Source organism: Camarhynchus parvulus, chromosome 2 (assembly GCF_901933205.1).
Source record: "Camarhynchus parvulus chromosome 2, STF_HiC, whole genome shotgun sequence".
Lineage (NCBI taxonomy): Eukaryota > Metazoa > Chordata > Aves > Passeriformes > Thraupidae > Camarhynchus > Camarhynchus parvulus.
Genome location: NC_044572.1, coordinates 5,409,989 through 5,423,571, shown reverse-complemented (window position 1 = coordinate 5,423,571; position 13,583 = coordinate 5,409,989). Strand labels below are relative to the sequence as shown.

General features: G+C 37.2%; 1 protein-coding gene across 1 annotated transcript in view; it reads right to left on the bottom strand.

Moving 5' to 3' along the window:
• The window catches only part of LOC115917317 (sodium channel protein type 5 subunit alpha-like), a 37,849-nt gene extending 35,646 nt beyond the window's left edge, over nucleotides 1-2,203 (bottom strand). The window contains exon 1 of the mRNA XM_030971225.1: nucleotides 2,070-2,203. The gene's annotated coding sequence lies outside the window, so the exon portion shown is untranslated. The remainder of the gene's footprint in view (nucleotides 1-2,069) is intronic.
• Nucleotides 2,204-13,583: the final 11,380 nt, after the last annotated feature.

The window sequence follows — 13,583 nt, the reverse complement described above, 5'->3', positions numbered from 1 at the left end:
CTTGGTTTTCTCATCTTGAGAGGAATTGCATTCGGTGTACAAAGCTAGGCATTGTTTGAGGTTAACCTAGTTGGCTTAAGGATGCTGTGAAAATGACACAGAATATTTTTATGTCAAAACCCAAGGAATTCCAGATATATTGATGAAATTTACTGAACAAATAACCTGCAAGGTACTAGAAAGGGATGAAAAAAGAGTCACTAAGGGAAACAGACACCAGGCACTACTAAAGTACAATTTGTTACTAAAATTTCTTAAGATAAAGGGTATTTCTAGAAGAGCAAAGCAACGCCAAAAAATAAATCTATTAATACAATGTTTCAGAGACTTGAATTACAAAATGCTTGCTGGGGTACTGACTAACCAGTAGAGAGGAAAACGAACAAATTTAGACTTTTGGATTGAAAAACAAAATACAAATTCAAGCCTTATATACAACTCCTTGATTTGGCTCCATTTGTATGAATTTCAGAACTCTTTTTAGCTCCCTAAAAGCACAGAGTTCCTTTTAGATGCAGCCATCAAACTATTGACTGTAAGATATCAACAATCCCCAAAAGTAGAATTGAAACTGATAAAACTGCTCAGTAAAATACAATAAAAGTCAGTAAGGGGCATTTATGAGATGTTTCTCAAAATAGGAAAATTAGTAGGAATGTAAATATAAAAATGTCCCTATTTGTGTTTCAATCTAGTTTTAGCATAGATTGTAACCAATTCTGTCAAATTACTCAAATCAACTCCCTTGTCAAGGGCCACCAATTGAATATTTCCTGTGAGCACCTGGATCTGGAAAAAAAATAAAGAGTAAGCCAACTGTAGTTTGGTTTTAGTGTGCATTTAGTATAGTCTTTCACAGAGGAATAAAGAATAAAATGTGTTCACCTCTTCACCTGAAATAAGAAAAAAAAAGGAGAAAGCAGCTCACAGCAACACCTTATGAAACAGGACAGGAATTCCCTGTTTTCTGTTCTGTACCTTGCCAAAAGCTTCTGCTATAACCTACTCAGTTTCAACAAGCAGAAAAAGAATTCTGTTTCTGATCACCATTTTCTTCTATTTAACTGCCAGTGATGGTGAACAGATCTAACAGATTTTAGTCCTTAGTAAAATCCAACTTGGACATTTAGAGGACTACTGCTGTTTCTAAAATACACAGCCATTTCTTCCACCCAGCACTTTGTCCCCCATTCTCCACTTCTCACCCATCACCCCATCTCAAGGAAAAGTTTGTGTCTGGATGGGTTGGATAAATATCTACCAATGCAGATTTTTGGGGATTTTTTTCCTACCAGTGCAGTTTTTCAGTGGTTTGATTTTTTAACATGTGTAATAGACAAAGACTAATATAATATAATATAATATAATATAATATAATATAATATAATATAATATAATATAATATAATATAATATAATATAATATAATATAATATAATATAATATAATATAATATAATATAATATAATATAATATAATATACTCACTCATTACTTCCAAATTCAGAAATCAATGCAATGGGCTAGACTGTGCATTACTTAAACATCCTGGAAAAAAATCACTCACCAGTATTTTTGTGAGAAAAACATTCCAGACTTGTGTAGGTAAAGAAATTTTAGTATGTCAGGTTCAGTGTAAATAAGATTAGACAATACTAAAGCAAATTTGAGGAATACTCTGCATGAGGTGATATAACAAAACAGAGTAGTCAGTAATTAATATGATAATTAATGTGACAATAATTAATAGTAATTAATATGACAAATATATCAATGTTCAGTAAAATGTTTCACTGACACAGGTAAATTATAGGAAGAGCTACATGTTTACAGCAATGTAGTGGTTTTACATTAATGACAGATTTTCTTACATAGATGCTCCCTGTACCTAAAATAAAACCACATCTAATACTTGGAAAGATGTCTGCACATATTTTATTTATATACAGACACACACATGTATACATATATCCCCAAATATTTTGATCAACTAGACATAGAATCAAATTAAGATAATTAGCAATTGAGTTTTCTCTAGCATACAAATACTTAGTAAAAACAAAATACTCACAATATCCCCTTCAAATTAGACAAGCCTTCACACAGATTTCTGAAGGTAATGTTGGCTGGCTGTTTTCTCCAAGGAGACAAAAAGTCTTGGTTTTCTCACCTTCACCTTTCCATTCCCAACAACATCATTTCTCCTGAGCCAGCTCCCATGCAGAAAGTTTTCTTTGTAGTGGGATGCCTGTGGGAGGGATGGAGGGAGGAGCTTGGTCGCATTTCTGAAAACAGTAAATGAAATTTTGTGCTCTCACTGACAACACTGTAAGAAAGGGAAAAGTGCTTGGGTGATACTTTTGAAGAATAATCACCCAAATATTAATTATTATTTTCTTTCTGCTGAAATCATAGTTACATTTATTAAAAGCAAAAGATGGATTTTTGTTCAATTGGAAATATATGCGTAAAATGGTAAGAAAGCAAAAGGTTTCCTATCTCACATTTCATTCTAAGCTTTTAACCATGAAGTCATGCATTAAATATTGGCACAAAATTTGCCTTTCATTAAAAGTTTTGTTTAGAAATTAGAGTATATATTAATATTTTTTGTTCATTAATTTCCACTTTTTATTATTCCCAGTCTCTGATATATGTTCATTATATCTTATACAGACAAAATCTGAAATTCAAATATACTCTCTGTTATACCCAAGTCCAGAGCCCAAAATACATTCAATATCATGCCATAACCTCCAATAAAACATACAAACCTTGTTTGAGCAAAATGAAAATCACAGCATTTATCCTCATATGTGAAATAACTTATTTTTTCAAAAGGGATGTATAAAGCCTGCTAGCAACAGGTACTGGAGAGTAACACACATCCACATTCATGGTAAGCCCTAATGGTAAGCACAGTTATTTCTCTTAATTACATCAACAGAACCCATTACTGTCTGAAATTTCTTTTCTTCTTTATTAAGTAGAACATAAATCTTTCCTATCATCTTTCCCGATGATAAGAGAGCTACTCTGGGTTTTGCAGAAAGAATTCTGCTGAAGGAACTACGCTGTCCTTAAAAGCCAGGCAGCACTAATGCACACAAAGAAACAAACAGTGATTAAACATTTTTCTGGATAGGTACAACTGCAGATGGATTTAAAAGAAATAAAACTCTAAGTGTTCTGTGGTGCAAGAAGCAACAGGACATTTAAGTACCAGTGTAAGTTATTTTTCTAGAAAGCAAGATTATGTTCTCAAGACAAGTTCAATTAAGAGAGCAGAATTTTCAAGATCACTCAGGCATCACTCTATAAAAGAACTACATTTACAATGCTGTACCACTAAATGCAATAAAGATCCCTACCTGCACGTATTTATTCTGCTGTATCTTCTCCATCCATCTGGCCCTGTGAAAAATGGGGCACAGGGGATTAACACAGACCTCAACACAGCAAAAAGGATTGCACTCCTTCTGGACACTGTAAGGTTTAAAATCCAAAAAGCGAGAGCTCAGAGAAGATTTTTTATCTGCAGCAGCTTAGGACTTGCAGCTAACCACAAAACACTCAGACAAGTTACTTCTCTTGTGCTACAGTGGAAAATTTCCTTTCTCCCATTAGGAAGACAGTTTCTTACAGTGGGAGAGGGCAGAAAACCAGCCTCAGAGTAACACTATCTTCTTCCCTTTTTCATTCATTATTCCTGTATAAATAGGAGGAGGAAAATTGAGGAAATAAAAAAAACTGACGTTTAACAATAAAAAGATAATGTTTGTTATATAAGTTACTAAAATTAAATTCATTACAGAAATTACTGTTAATTTATTCACCATGCTCTTGACGTGGATCTGTTTCCTCCATTAACTGCAAAGTACAGCACTTTTCTTTTTCCTTTTTATTGCCAGAGCACAAGACAAATATTTCTTGTTGGTAGCATTAGCACACCACCATTAGCTTAATGACTAGGAGTGTACAGATGTCAAGAGCTGAATAAACCAGATTTTTGCATAATTAAATGTATCTTGTAACTGTGCCATAACTCTAAACATTAGTTGCTGCTTTAAATTATGGATCAGAAATGCAGTCATGAAAGATTTCAAGGCATCTGACAGCTCATGCACACTGCATGACCCTCTCATCCTCAGGGTCCATCCAGCCACCTCCACCCTTGTCCTGTGTGACTGAGACTTCCCCCCAATAATTTGCTGACCATGGAACCCCTGCTGTGGGACAGCTGAAATTAAGATCATCAAAAATCTCTTTCTCACTACATTATCCTCCAAGATACATCTGTATTATTAAGATACTCTGTCTCAAATTGGTCAAAATCACAAGCTGGACACAAGATCCCAGATGGATGCAAGAGGGAATGGAGTAAGAATTTCAAATAAACAAATCATTGCCATCAGTTGATGTATCTGTAAACCTAATCCCAAAATCTGTGCACTGACCTCTCCAACAGTGTCTTTGTATGATTCATACAAGCACAGAAAGTTTGAGTAAAGAAATGTTTTACAGAGACAAAATAAATACATTTACCAAAGATTTAATGGAGAAATCAACATTCCTTTACTTGCAAGTTAAAAACATCCAGTAACTTTGACCATAACAGTTGGAAGGAAAACTACCAAAGCCTGAGAAAGATGTCTCATATATTGAAGAAATGGTTCCTGCAAAACAAAATCATACAATCCATAACTAGATCATGTCATCCATTGACAAAGAATGCTATTAAATTTAATATAAAGTATCATTTTGAGTGTTTTAATTTAGGTCAAGATTCTCACAGAGGCAAATCACAACTGTTAATTACAGTTTATGGTTATGAGTTTATGGTTATGGTTCACTGTCCATTAGCCAGCACCAACCACAAGTGAGCCTGAGACAAACACAACGATGCCAATGATCTCCATTAGAATCAGCAAATGCAAATCACTCTTCACACAGAAAACCCCACAGAACACAGAAAATTCAGCTGTACACATAAAAGCAAAGAGGTGTGAACACAGACACCAAAATAGTCTCCTGAAAGCAAATCTCAGACTCTGGAGAGCAGGGAATGGAAATCATGTCAGAGGGAGCACAGATTTTGAGTTTTGTTAAAGAGATGCACCACAGGAATAGAGCTTGTCTTTTTTGGGCACAATGAAAATAAACAAAAATCATACTCATAGTAAAAAGCTTTTATTAACAAAAATCAGTTGTTATTTTTGTCTCCTTACTATATGCAAAGAAAAAATGTTTCCAAGTAACTTTAGAGGTAAAAATCAGAAAGTTGCATTAGAGAGGAGGAACTGTTTAAATGTTGTAAACCTGAACAAGTGATTTTGTGACAGACAGAATTTCTCAACAGAAAATCATAACGTCTTGCAGATGCATGAGAGCTTTAATATTGGATGGCTTTTCAAGCTGAAGTTAAAACTAGTCAAATGCAGACCAGTAAAATGGCACCAGTATTTAACAGGATGGATCATTTTCTATTGAAACAGCTTGTGAGCACCTGTGGCCTTCTCAAATACTCAAAATCATTGGTGTCTGATAGTGCCAGTACACCTTTGTTTTTGCATCCCCACCTTGCTTTATGTTGACAAGGAATTCACAGCAGATTTTCAGAGGGCAATAATTCATTATAACCCAGATCTTGAGCAGTATGATACCTTGAGATTTAACTTTCATATTTTCCAGATTCTGTACTGCATTGGTATATTACTCTGAACTTCATATAAAGTGTTAGCAAGTTCTCCTCACAGTTCAGTCACACAAAATAATCCTTTTCCAGCTTGAGAACGAAGGACACCGTTGCAGCTTCAGGCCCAAAAAGTACAAACAACAGGGAATTGAGGAGAGCAATCTGGGAGGATGGGACTGCATAACCTGAAGTTGGAATTGGACAATCAACCCCAATATGTAAAAGGACCAAAACTTATAAAAGTGTAAAAACTCGTGCCTCAGAGTCCATCTTGGGTCCATCCCGGGTAGAGCCATGGCCAGGCTCTTCTACTGCCCGAGGTGCATCCTTTGAAGGCCTCTTAATAAATCCCTACTTTATTCCTTTAACTCTGTCTAGCTTCTGTTCTAGGTAGCCTCTTTAGGCATCAAGCGTAGAAGCTGCTAACTCTGATGCTAACAACTCATAAATTATATTTCTTACAAATTTATGTTTAAAAGGTCCTTTACTGGTCAGCAATAAAACTTCATACCCCTTGGTAATTCAAGGATTTGCATTGGAGACGCTTGCAATGAAAATTACCTGCAGAGATTTCTGTTTACTCTGGCTGTAGCTTCGGAGAATTTGCAATCCTCCTTCCTATCTGTAACCGAAACTGGCACACAGGGAGTGCAGCGCCCACAATTTGGGAAGCACTATAACCTCTGGAATATCACATTAAGAGTGATCTCCAAGTAATGCACACACATTTGTTACAACGCAAACTCAAATGTATCCTTTATGGGCTGAACTAATTCAGCTGCTGGCCAGAAGCTTCAGGATTCCCCTTAATTTCAAGAGTGACTAATTTCAAGATGTAGAGGAGATTCCTGGAATGTCTTATAAAATATCATAACCCTGGAACAAGAACAAAAGTAATAGGGGACATCAGGAAAAGAAAAAAAAAAGGGGTGGGAAAATACAGAAATACATCTGCTTTGTTACACTTGAACACAGAATGACTAAATATTACATACACAGTAAAACCAAAACAATACACAGAGAAAGTAATATACAAAATCTCCAAAGGCACAAGTCCAGAAAAAAAGAGAGGCTTTGGCAAATTATTTGTGAGATAAACAAAATGTGCTACTCAATCTTTCTTAGAAAAGAATCTAAGAGTGTAAAGGACATGCTGTATTTATCAAGACAGTAATTTGCATGATTGCCATTTCCCTTTTTTCATGCTGCACAACGAAATAAGAAATTGACAGACATGAAATTTGGTATTTGGTAAATAGCTAATTGACTTTACAGAACAACAGGAAATAGCTTTTATGGTAAGTACACATTAAAGGCATTGTCACACAAAATAGCTTTCTGCCTAATGACCTAATGTACACTGAAGAAGTCTGAAAATGATCTCAGTGCCTGAAGTTCGAGTTATTCCATCTGTTTCTTCTTAGTGTTCTGAAAAACAGTCTTAGTATTTCTGAAGCATTTTACATTTCTCCAGAGTCAGATGCTAAGAGCAAAATCCTGCTCTTACAACCTCTGAAAGGTTTCCAGCATTTCTGATGCAGTCTCATTAACACAGTTTATGAATTCTCCCCTTCCATGGCATGGGCCTCCAAACACAACTATGAAATGAGAAACACCAAGAGGCCAGCAAAGGTTGAGATATTTGGTTTCACACCTGTTTCTTACTGTACCTCTCTATATGATTAAAGTCTAAACTGCAACATGTCAAGAATGCAACTAATAAAAAAAATAATGTGGAGGTGTTTTTGTTATTGCTGTGCAAGGCTTACACAGAACCTGCTTTTCCCACTGCCACACTGGCAAAAGAGCCTGGGGAGGCATGGGAGGCTGGGAGGAGACATGGCCAGGACAAGTGACCCAAACTGACCAAAGGGATGTGGGAATCCTTAAAAATCAGAAGGCTTTGGGAAAGCTGCAAAAGGCAGGCCTCAGAGACAGCAGGACTGTGATTGGAGCTAAGCAGCAGCCATGAGATTGGTCAGCAGAAAAATTATGTAAGAAGTAGAAAAGCAAGGACAAATAGAACAATGGTCGGTGTATTAACGCTTGTCTACAATAACTCCCTATGCTACAGAAAAGTTTATCTAGTGAGATATTAGGAAGCTCTAAGCTTGATAATGGAGCTCTATGCATTGTGTTTTAAGGTTACCAGCAGGTATTGTATTTGAAATAAGCAAGCATTGTTTAACCAAATGTACATGTGCTTATAGTGGTTGATAGAACTACTGTCAATGTGCTTTTGATTTGTGTGATTGGTCAAAAAACTTTTAAAGTGAGTTGTAACATTAAGTTCTTCTTCTGCTGCTTGGGATGTGAGCTGCTGGCATCTTCCCATTGGCATAACCATGTAATGGGACTGGAAAATAATGGAAAATAAAACACCTCAAGGCACATTCCTAGCAGTCTCATCCCATTCATGATTTGTACCCAGCCCCCAGCCAGCAAGAAGGGATACTCCAGCCCATGACATCATGCTCAGGAAAAAGTGCAGGGAAGAAGGAGGAAGGGGGCAACATTCAGAGTGTTGGCATTTGTCTTTCCAAGTCACTGTTCCACATGATGGGGCCCCTATTTCTTGGAGATGGCTGAACATCTGCCCAACCACGGGAAGCACGGAATTAATGCTTTCGTTTTGCTTGCTTGTGTGCATGGCTTTTGCTTTCCCTGTTAGACTGTCTTTAACTCAACCCACGAGTTTTCCAGCTTCTACCCTTCTGATTCTCTCCCTGATCCTGCTGGTGGGGAGTGAATAAGTGGCTCTGAGGGGCTTTGGCTGCTGGCTGGCGTGAAACCACAATTCCTTATTCACCAAACACTCCACCCACTGAATCCATCTCTCTCCAGTTCAGATGATGCCTTGTGCAGGCTGATCTAGAACAGAGACCAGACAGAGTTAAAGAATAAAGTAGGGATTTATTAGGAGGCCTCAATGGACCCACCTTGGGCAGCCCAGCCAGGGCTACACCCAAGATGAACAAAAATGGTTACAAAATGGACCACCTGTCACAGGGTTTCTCACTTTGATCAGTTCTGCTCCATTTGCATCTTGGAGTTCATTGTCCAATTCCAGCTTTAGCCCATGCAGTCCCACCCTACTTGTTTTTCTCTCTTCAGTCCATATTATTTATGCTCTTGGGCCTGAGATTTGGATCATTTGTCCTTGGTCCCAACTAGAGAAGGAATTGTTTTGTCTCCCTACTCTGTGAAGAGAGCTCACCATCCCCTAATATGAAGCTCAGAACTGCACACTAAAGCAGTACAGAATCTGAAAAATATAAAAGCTAAAACCTGAGGCATAACAGAGAGAAGGATGTTGTGGGGATCATGTCAATGGCTTTACAGAAATGACATCCAGAGCCCTTCCCTTGTCCACTAATGTGCTCACTCCATCACAGAAAGCCACAGGGGTGGTCAGGCAGTATTGTATTTGCAGGGTGCCCCAATGAAGGAAGGAATGATGAATCTGACTCCATGTTTTCAGAAGGATAATTTATTATTTTATGATATATATTATATTATACTATATTAAAGAATACTATATTAAACCATACTAAAGAATACAGAAAGGATACTTACAGAAGGCTAAAAAGATAATAATGAAAACTCATGACCCTTTCTAGAGTCTTGACACAGCTTGGCCCTGATTGGCCAATGAGTAAAAACAACTCGCTTAGAATCTAATGAAACAATCACCTGTAAGTAAACAATCTCTAAACACATTCTACATGAGCAAAACAGAAGAGAAGCAAATGAAATGAGAATGGTTTCTTTTTTCTCTGAAGTTTCTCAGCTTCCCAGGAGAAAAATCCAGAGCGAAGGGATTTTTCCAGAGAATATGAGAATATGAATGCCACAAGGCAGGACTTGCCCTTGGTGAAGCCATGCTGGCTGTCCTGAGTCACCTCCCTGTCCTCTGTGTGCCTCACTGCAGCTTCCAGGAGGATCTGTCTGTGATCTCCCCAGGCACAGAGGGAAGGCTGACAGGGTGGGAGTTCCAGCAGCCTCCTTTCCACCCTCTTTAAGGATGGGCAAAAATGTTTCCCTTTTCCCAATTACCTGGGACTTCACCTGACTGCCAGGACTTTTCAAATACTTAGGGAGAGGCTTGGCAACTACATCAGACAAATCCCTCAGGCTTTGGGCTGTATCCCATCAGGTCCCATAGACTTATGTACATTCAGGTGTTGTAAACCTGATTGTTACTCACATTGAGAAGCATTGTTGTTACAGCAGTGGGAAGATTATGATTTAAGGTATCTCCTAAGACAAATTTGAAATGTGTTTATTGTTTTTTGGGTTTTTTTTTTAATATAAAATGAAGGCTTGTTTTTTTTCAGTTTAGATGTGTGCTGGCTTCAGGCTAATGGTAATTGTTGAAGTGTTTCAGATGCTGTCATGCACAAAGCATGGAGATTTATTGGATTCTGGGATGGAAAAGAATCAGGCAAAGTGAAATTTTCCCTGTAAGTAAATACTGAGCAAAGTGCCTGACTACATTTCACTATACATTAGTCCATTAAGAAGCAGATTACTTCTTCTCATAACAAAGTCATTTCCATGCATACGCTTAAGTGATTTCTTGTCTTGTCTTAGAGGTAGTGAAATTCTGATGTTAATTTTGTGTTATTCTTTGATAAATGAAGTACTAATTTCATTCATAAACCCCAACCATAACTTCATTATCCATAATCACCAATGGATTATTCATTTTAAAAAAATAAACAGTGTCTTTAAGAGCAGTCAGCATCTTTTGTACATTTGATTTGAAATTGATTTTGTTTGTAGACAGAGAAGTTTGCTTTTTACATTTCTATGCAATTTAAAAATGGGATTTCCTCTTTTTTTTTTTTTGTGCATCAAGGAACTTTAAGTATATTGTGGCTGCTATTAGGGTATATAATGCAGTGCTTGTTCAGCTTGTCAGGTCATTAAATTTAAGGAGGAAAAAAAATGTACAGTGATGCCTTTGTATCACAGAACCATTGTGGTCAGAAGAGATCTCTGGAGATTGCCTGCTCCAACAAAGATCACATTTACTGAGGGCAGCTAAAAATGTGAGTATCATAATAGTGATAATTTTCTGGTTTCTGTGTGTATGTTTACCAAACCCCAACTAAAGGCAATATTACATAAAAAAACATGGTAGGTAATGATTTCTTTGTTATGCAGGAAACCTTCCAGCCTTTCATCATGTTTGTGTCATTTCCTAGTAGGAAAGTGGTAAGATGAGCTGGTCTATAACATTAGCTGTTTGCTTTAGGTTTTGGAAGAGAAAGAATATGATGTTTATATGAGTCTAGGGATTATTTTTCAATTTCCATGAAAATCTGATCTTCTTAAGCTAGATTGTGAATTTCTGAGAACACTGCAGTGAGTAAACTGCTGCTGAGTCAAAAAGGAAGTGGTGGAGAGCCAAACAGGTCTCAGGAGTGAAGCCAGGATGTTGAGATAGGGAGAGAAGGAAGAATGGAAATGCTCAGAATGTCAGCATTGAATGAATAAACATTGCAATGAACAGCAAATAATGTAAGAGTATAGAGATTATATTTCCTTAATAACAGTGACTTCTAGAATGCTGTGAAATTTCCCAGCTTCCTCTGTGTGCTGCTGCATTCTCTCTCATAAGGCTTGACAGTCAGAGAATTAAAATGTTACAAGATTTTAGAAATACACTGCAAGAATGATTTGTAGCCTGAGAAGTATCATTTTGTCCAGGGGAGAGAAAATGGAAGGAGACACAACAGCATGACAAATAGTTAAGAAGAAATGTGGAACAAACTCATCTTCATGTCCACAAGGAGCGAACCAAGCAGTAACAGGCTGAGACTGCAGCTCAGGAAATTCAGATGAAGCACAAGGAAACCCTTTTTTGGCAGTGAGAACAGTGAAGGAATAGAATATATTGCAGATGAAAGTATTGGAATCACCATCTGTTGCAACCAGGGACTAAATAGATAACTTCAGGAATTACATCAGTGGAGTTGATGCTGTTTTGGGATAAAAGAACTAATTGGTTTTAGGATATCACTCCCAAACCCATTTTTAAAAGATATAATTATACAACTACAAGTAGAAAATGTTTTGCATTAAAAAAAGGCCTCTCTAATCCTCCAGGAAAAGCTGTAATAAGTTCTCTACTTGGGATAAGAGCTACACAAATTCAAGATATAAAGACATGAATTTTAAGATCAGATAATCACAGAAAAAATACCCAAAGGACATGGTAGATTCTACATAGCTTGAAACCAAAAGTGTTGTAGGCTATATATAATTTATGGGCATGACTCAGATGCAACTGTTTGAAAATACTGTATTTAGGCTGTGTTTTATGGGATGTGAAACTTGGTGATCTAAAATACTATTTAAATGTTTTGTGTGACTAAAATCTCCTGAGATATCATATTCTAGTCTGCATAAGCAAGGCTTTCCAGTAAAACAACCCACAGTTTTAGACTCCATCATGTCCAAAATCTGCTGTAAAAGCCACAAAAATACATTCACATAACAATGTACAATGAGCCCAGTGTTTGCAGTGGTTCTCTGGAAGTGCTGTGTCTGTAAGTGCAACTCTTGCTGCTGGATTAAAGGAGAGAAATTACTATTGCAGCGTTAACTTTGTGTTAAATTTGCTTAATCTCACCAGTAAATACTGGATTCTAGTTCAGTTATTGGGAATAAATTCTTTACTGTGAGGATGGTGAGGCACTGGCACAGGGTGCCCAGAGAAGCTGTGGCTGCCCCTGGATCACTGGAATTGTCCAAGGTCAGGCTGGATGGGGCTTGGAGCAACCTGGGATGGCATGGATAAGCTTTAAGGTGTTTTCCAATCCAAATCCATGATTCTGTGAAGCACTGCAGTGAAGGAAGGACTTTGGCCAAGGCAGATCTCATTTCACAAACCACACACTTCACCTGCAACTGCGAGGACACTGCGTTCTGCACTGCTAGAAAAAGTGATCTGTATCAAAACAAGCAAAGTTTAAATCAGCAAAAATAATAAATATCCTTCTCTTCTACTTAGCCTTGCAGCCAGCATTGAATAGGAATACCTGAATGCATAATTTCCTCCCTTATCCCTTACATTTCATCTCTCACAGTATTTTTTCACTGATTAACTACTAGCACCTTTACTGCTCTACCACGAAGAAGTAGCTGGTCTAACAAATGCTGTGCTGTGAACAGTCTTGCACACAACTTCATACAGCTCCTCACCCAGAAGATACAGAAGGAGATAGAAAATATTCTGAGCTGGCAGAGACCCACAAGGATGATCGAGTCCAACTCTTAAGAGAGTCACCCATATGGGGATCAAACCCATGGCGAGTTATCAGCACCATGCTCTAACCAACAACCCTGCTTCTTAATTGATAAGAATATCCCACACAGAAAAACCTCTGGCTATTATTAATCAAGTACAAAACTACTGCTAAAAGACCGTCTGATTATTACTGTGAAAAATGCGTATTTTATGATTGGCTTTTGGCAAATATTAAAATGAATACTATATGTGTTATGTTAGAAAGTTATGCTGTATTGATTTTCTTAAGTAGTGTGTTAAATATAGTTTTAGGTTATAACATAATTAGAAAGTATTTAAATTAAAGTAGAAACTATGCTCTGTAGGATACTTTTTTTAAAGAAAGGACTCACAGCGAGATAGCAGCTACAGGACACCTAAATCTTTCAGAGAAAGAGAATTTATTGCTCCATTATCAGAAGAAATGAACTTCTGCCTGCCTGCTCAGCCATGAAGATGCCGTTAGGATTCAGAGGAAGAAGCTGACACTGACCAGACAGAATCCTGTGTTTGACTGGAATTTATGCATCATGTATGAGATGTACGAATATGCAACAGGTTATTGTTTTTAAGGGTTAATCCTCTGTTAATGT